Source organism: Salvelinus fontinalis, chromosome 1 (genome assembly GCF_029448725.1).
Source record: "Salvelinus fontinalis isolate EN_2023a chromosome 1, ASM2944872v1, whole genome shotgun sequence".
Lineage (NCBI taxonomy): Eukaryota > Metazoa > Chordata > Actinopteri > Salmoniformes > Salmonidae > Salvelinus > Salvelinus fontinalis.
The window spans coordinates 47318033-47325836 of record NC_074665.1 but is presented as its reverse complement, the minus strand read 5'-3'; positions in this window follow the sequence as shown (position 1 = coordinate 47325836).

Here is a 7804-nt window from a genome sequence, read left to right as displayed (position 1 = left end):
GTAATTAATTTGCATTTTATTGCATGACATAAGTATTTGATCACCTACCAACCAGTAAGAATTCCGGCTCTCACAGAGCCTGTTAGTTTTTGGAGAACAGAAGCCCTCCTGTTCTCCACTCAATACCTGTATTAACTGCACCTGTTTGAACTCGTTACCTGTATAAAAGACACCTGTCCACACACTCATCAAACAGACTCCAACCTCTCCACAATGGCCGAGACCAGAGAGCTGTGTAAGGACATCAAGGCTGGGATGGGCTACAGGACAATAGGCAAGCAGCTTGGTGAGAAGGCGCAATTATAAAAGCTTGGCGCAATTATTAGAAAATGGAAGAAGTTCAAGGTGACGGTCAATCACCCTCGGTCTGGGGCTCCATGCAAGATCTCACCTCGTGGGGCATCAATGATCATGAGGAAGGTGAGGGATCAGCCCAGAACTACACGGCAGGACCTGGTCAATGACCTGAAGAGAGCTGGGACCACAGTCTCAAAGAAAACCATTAGTAACACACTACGCCGTCCTGGATTAAAATCCTGCAGCGCACGCAAGGTCCCCCTGCTCAAGCCAGTGCATGTCCAGGCCCGTCTGAAGTTTGCCAATGACCATCTAGATGATCCAGAGGAGAAATGGGAGAAGGTCATGTGGTCTGATGAGACAAAAATAGAGCTTTTTGGTCTAAACTCCACTCGCCGTGTTTGGAGGAAGAAGAAGATGGATGGATACAACTCCAAGAACACCATCCCAACCGTGAAGCATGGAGGTGGAAACATCATTCTTTGGGGATGCTTTTCTGCAAAGGGGACAGGACGACTGCACCGTAGGGGAAGATGGATGGGGCCATGTATCGCGAGATCTTGGCCAACAACCTCCTTCACTCAGTAAGAGCATTGAAGATGGGTTGTGGCTGGGTCTTCTAGCATGACAACGACCCGAAACACACAGCCAGGGCAACTAAGGAGTGGCTCCGTAAGAAGCATCTCAGGGTCCTGGAGTGGCCTAGCCAGTCTCCAGACCTGAACCCAATAGAATATCTTTGGAGGGAGCTGAAAGTCCGTATTACCCAGCGACAGCCCCGAAACCTGAAGGATCTGGAGAAGGTCTGTATGGAGGAGTGGGCCAAAATCCCTGTTGCAGTGTGTGCAAACCTGGTCAAGAACTACAGGAAACGTATGATCTCTGTAATTGCAAACAAAGGTTTCTGTACCAAATATTAAGTTCTGCTTTCTGATGTATCAAATAATTATGTCATGGAATAAAATGCAAATTAATGACTTATTACTTATATTTTTGTTTTAGATTCCATCTCTCACAGATGAAGTGTGCCTATGATAAAAATGACAGACCTCTACATGCTTTGTAAGTTGGAAAACCTGCAAAATCGGCAGTGTATCCAATACTTGTTCTCCCCACTGTGTACACACCAAAACATCTCCCCAAAAATGATTTAAGCTAGGGAGCTAGAAGACGTTATCAATCACCCTGAAATCTAATCTAATGCCAAAATCAAATGTAAAATTTACATTGATATGATTAGGATAATATAGAATTGACAATAATTAAAAGACAGGCAGGTAGCCTAGTGGTTAGAGTGTTGGGCCAGTAACTGAAAGGTTGCTAGGTCGAATCCCTACGCTGACAAGGTAAACATCTGTCATTCTGCCCCTGAACAAGGCAGTTAACCCACTGTTCCTAGGCTGTCATTGTAAATAAGAATTTGTTCTTAACTGACTTGCCTAGTTAAATAAAAAAAATAAGGGCATGAAGGTGTCAGGGCAGGTATAGAGTGGCTGACAGAAAGAGGATGGAACTGACTCATCTCATACTGTGTAAAGAAAACAAACTATATAAGAAAAAACAAGTTATTGAAAGGGAAAGATGGAGAGGTTGTGAAAGGGAGACACACACTATGTAAACAGTACATCAATGTAGAATTACGGAGGTACTTGCACTCAAACCATGAAAAGGCAAAACCAAGGAGGCCAAGATGTAAAAAATATAATGAATAGCATCAGTTATTGAATCCTTTGGCCATGTCTCCAGATATAAAGGGAATTTTGAAAAGTCAGTTGCTGGGCAGTTTGGAGACCTGACAACTATCGCACATTTTCTGGGTATATTTGTCTCACCTAACCTTAAAGATCTTTTCAAACTCAACACCGTTACAGTGCTCAAGAAAGCCAGAATGGATCTCAAAAGGTGGTTTCCCATCTCATGGATTGTCAGGGTGAGCCTTATTACGATGAATATCCTCCCTAGTTTGTTCTACCCAATGCAAATGATGCCACTGTGGCTCACTAGAAAAATTGTCAAGTGTTGAGAAGGACCTCTCTAAATGCATTTTTTTTTTATGGTAAAAGAGCTTGACTTAAAATGAGGACTCTTACAACCACCCAAAGAGACAGGAGGGCTAGCTCTGCCCAATAGATGGTACTACAATTGGGCATGCCTTGCCTGCATCATTTCGGAATGCATACAAAGCTATATCAGGGGCGGGACAGAGTCTCCAGAAGCATGGGGCTGTGCACCTATGGCTTTGTTAAACGTACTAGTAATTTGCCCCTCTATTACCAGATTCAGGTCACTAATCTCAAATAAATAAATTCAGTCTTTCATTGTAAGATAAAAGTGGATCTAGGGCTGTTTCTATGAAGCTTACCAGTGAGAAACAAAGTTTTGAACCTTTCTAGATTGTTACTCTTATTAGCAAGAAAATGCATCCTATTAAATTGGATTAAGAACAAGCTACCAGCGATTACACAGTGGTATCAGGAGATTAAGGTTTTGCCTACGGAAAGACGGTGCGAGGATGAAAGGAAATTAAAATATTGACACAAAAGTGTGGCAGCCGATGCTGGACCATTTGCCTAGACATTCAGTTGACCTGTTAATAGGGGAAGAGATGCAGACGCTTGGCTCTGGAATGGGCAACCTTAACTCAGAGTAAGGGGATACTGTACTGTTTATGCCAATATGTAAGCTTATTGCATGGTAGAATGTGGTGTGTATCTAAGCAGAAAGTTGGGCAAATACTGTATGTGTACACTTTTTTTCTTCCTTTTTAGTGTTTTGTAATTATTGTACTTTTTTTCCCTTTTTTTCGGTCTTTGTTGTTGGGAAAAATAAAAAACTGCAATAGATTTACCACTTGAACAACTTTATTTTGATATCCATCACACATAAACTATCTACAGTACATGACCAAAAGTAAGTAGACACCTGCTCGTCAAACATCTCATTCCAAAATCATATATTCACCTGGAGTTGGTCCCCCCGTTGCTGCTATAACAGCCTTCTGGAAACCACCTATTTACATAATTTATTTTTAATACATTTAATTTAAAAAAAATTGCAAACAATTCTAAAAAAACAGTTTTTGCTTTCTCATTATGGGGTATTGTATGTAGATTGATGAGGGGGAAAAGACAATTTAATAAATTTGAGAATAATGCTGTAATGTAACAAAATGTGAATAAAGTCAACAAATCTGAAAAATGTGAACACACACACACACACACACACACACACACACACACACACACACACACACACACACACACACACACACACACACACACACACACACACACACACACACACACACACACACACACACACACACACACACACACACACACACACACACACACAGACAGAGAGAGAGAGTACCAGTCAAAAGTTTGGACACACCTACTCATTCAACGTTTTTTCTTTATTTTCACTATTTTCTACATTGTAGAATAATAGTGAAGACACATATGGAATCATGTAGTAACCAAAAAAAAGTGTTAAACAAATTTATTTTAACATTTATTTAATATTTGAGATTCTTCAAAGTAGCCATCCTATACAGAAAAATAGTTGATTTTTTAAAAACTAGACAAGTCTGTTAAGAACAAAATCTTATTTACAATGATGGCCTATGAACAGTGGGTTAACTGCCTTGTTCAGGGGCAGAACAACAGATTTTTATCTTGTCAGCTCGGGGATTCGATCTAGCAACCTTTCGGTTACTGACCCAACGCTCTAACCACTAGGCTACCTGCCGCCCCAGGTAGCCTAGTGGAGGTGGTGGTGTGATGGTGCTTTGCTGGTGACACTGTCTGTGATTTATTTCGAATTTGGTAAAAGACCAAGTCGATATTATGGCAAGAACAGCTCAGTAGGTGAACGGATGATCTCCGCATGTGTGGTTCCCACCATGAAGCATGGAGGTGGTGGTGTGATGGTGCTTCGCTGGTGACACTGTGATTTATTTAGAATTCAAGGCACATTTAACCAGCATGGCTACCACAACATTCTGCAGCGATACACCATATGATCTGGTTTGCGCTTAGTGGGACTATAATTTGTTTCCCAACAGGACAATGACCCAACACACCTCCAGGCTATGTTTGAGCTATTTGACCAAGAAGCAGGGTGATGTGCCGCATCAGATGACCTGGCCTCTACAATCATCGACCTCAACCCAATTGATATGGTTTGGGATGAGTCGGACCGCAGAGTGAAGGAAAAGCAGCCAACAAGTGCTCATCATATGTGGGAACTCCATCAAGACTATTGGAAAAGCATTTCAGGTGAAGCTGGTTAAGAGAATGCCAAGAGTGTGCAAAGCTGTCAAGGCAAAGGGTGGCTACTTTGAAGAATCTCATATAAAATATATTTTGATTTGTTTAACACGTATTTCATAGTTTTTATTCTACAATGTAGAAAGTAGTAAAAGTAAAGAAAAAACCCTTGAATGAGTAGATGTGTCCAAACTTTTGACTGTTACTTTGTATGTGTGTACATACACATGTACAGACATACATATAGACACACACACCCGTTCAAAAGTTTGGTTTCACTTAGAAATGTCCTTCTTTTTGAAAGAAAAGCACATTTTTTTGTCCATTAAAATTACATCAAATTGATCAGAAATAGTGTAGACATTGTTAATGTTGTAAATTACTATTTTAGCTGGAAACAGCAGATTTTTTAATGGAATATCTACATAGGCGTACAGAGGCCCATTGTCAGCAACCATCACTTCTGGGTTCCAATGGCATGTTGTGTTAGCTAATCCAAGTGTATAATTTTAAAAGGCTAATTGATCATTAGAAAAACCTTTTGCAATTATGTTAGCACAGCTGAAAACTGTTGTTCTTATTAAAGAAGCAATAACCTCCAAACGAGCTTCAATGCCATACAACACTCCTTCCGTGACCTCAAACTGATTTTAAATGCTAGTAAAACTAAGTGCATGCTCTTCAACCGATTGCTGCCCGCACCCTCCCGCCCGACTAGTATCACTACTCTGAACAGTTCTGACTTAGAATATGTGGACAACTACAAATACCTAGGTGTCTGGATAGACTATAAACTCTCCTTCCAGACTCACATTAAGCATCTCTAAATAGCACACCCAACTACCTCATCCCCATATTGTTACTTATTCTCTTGCACCCCGGTATCTCTACTTGCACATCATCATCTATCACTCCAGTGTTAATGCTAAATTGTAATTATTACGCCTCTATGGCCTATTTATTACCTTACCTCCCTACTCTTCTACATTTGCACACACTGTACATATTTCTCTATTGGGTTATTGACTGTACGTTTGTTTGTGTAACTCTTATGTTGTTTTTGGTCGCACTGCTTTGTTTTATCTTAGCCAGGTCGCAGTTGTAAATGAGAACTTGTTCTCAACTGGCCTACCTGGTAAAGTTTGTATCTTAACTTCTCGTTGTGTTGCACTGTTTGACTACGCAGACCTTTGTCCATTACATGATCGACGCATCTTTTTCCCAGAAGCTTGAATTTGATGTGAGAAATGAAACGGGTTCTTAAACAACCGGTCATCTATAAGTGTCTGCTAGGGGAAGCCCCCGCCTTAGCTCACTGGTCACCATAGCAGCACCCACCCTTCGCACGCGCTCCAACAGGTATATCTCACTGGTCACCCCCAAAGCCAATTCTTCCTTTGGCCGCCGTTCTCTGCTGCCAATGACTGGACGAACTGCAAAAATCATTAAAGCTGGAGACTCTTACCTCCCTCACTGGCTTTAAGCACCAGCTGTCAGAGCAGCTCACAGATCACTGAACATGTACATACAGTATATCACAAAAGTGAGTACACCCCTCACATTTTTGTAAATATTTGAGTATATCTTTTCATGTGACAACACTGAAGAAATGACACTTTGCTACAATGTAAAGTAGTGAGTGTACAGCTTGTATAAAAGTGTAAATGTGCTGTCTCCTCAAAATAACTCACACAGCCATTAATGTCTAGACCGCTGGCAACAAAAGTGAGTACACCCCTAATTGAAAATGTCCAAATTGTGTGGCCACCATCATTTTCCAGCACTGCCTTAACCCTCTTGGGCATGGAGTTCACCAGAGCTTCACAGGTTGCCACTGGAGTCCTCTTCCACTCCTCAAAGACAACGTCACGGAGCTGGTGGATGTTAGAGACCTTGCACTCCTCCACCTTCCGTTTGAGGATGCCCCACAGATGCTCAATAGGGTTTAGGTCTGGAGACATGCTTGGCCAGTCCATCACCTTTACCCTCAGCTTCTTTAGCAAGGCAGTGGTCGTCTTGGAGGTGTGTTTGGGGTCGTTATTATGTTGGAATACTGCCCTGCGGCCCAGTCTCCGAAGGGAGGGGATCATGCTCTGCTTCAGTATGTCACAGTACATGTTGGCATTCATGGTTCCATCAATGAACTGTAGCTCCCCAGCGCCGGCAGCACTCATGACACTCCCACCACCATGTTTGACTGTAGGCAAGACACACTTGTCTTTGTACTCCTCACCTGGTTGCCACCACACACGCTTGACACCATCTGAACCAAATAAGTTTATCTTGGTCTCATCAGACCACAGGACATGGTTCCAGTAATCCATGTCCTTAGTCTGCTTGTCTTCAGCAAACTGTTTGCGTGCTTTCTTGTGCATCATCTTCAGAAGAGGCTTCCTTCTGGGAAGACAGCCATGCAGACCAATTTGATGCAGTGTACGGCGTATGGTCTGACCCCCCACCCAGGCTGACCCCCCACCCCTTCAACCTCTGCAGCAATGCTGGCAGCACTCATACGTCTATTTCCCAAAGACAACATCTGGATATGACGCTGAGCACGTGCACTCAACTTCTTTGGTCGACCATGGCGAGGCCTGTTCTGAGTGGAACCTGTCCAGTTAAACCGCTGTATGGTCTGGGCCACCGTGCTGCAGCTCAGTTTCAGGGTCTTGGCAACCTTATAGCCCAGGCCATCTTTATGTAGAGCAACAATTCGTTTCTTCAGATTCTCAGAGAGTTCTTTGCCATGAGGTGCCATGTTGAACTTCCAGTGACCAGTCAGTATGAGGGAGTGTGAGAGCGATGACACCAAATTTAACACACCTGCTCCCCATTCACACCTGAGACCTTGTAACACTAACGAGTCACATGACACCGGGGAGGGAAAATGGCTAATTGGGCCCAATTTGGACATTTTCACTTAGGGGTGTACTCACTTTTGTTGCCAGCGGTTTAGACATTAATGCCTGTGTGAGTTATTTTGAGGGGACAGCAAATTTACACTGTTATACAAGCTGTACACTCACTACTTTACATTGTAGCAAAGTGTCATTTCTTCAGTGTTGTCACATGAAAAGATACTCAAATATTTAAAAAAAAATGTGAGGGGTGTACTCCCTTTTGTGATATACTATATATATATAAAAATCACACATTCATGCTCGAATTTATAACAAAATGTACTAGTGCAATGTGCTAAAAAATGCTAGTGGGTTTAGCACTTTGCACTATTATCTTTT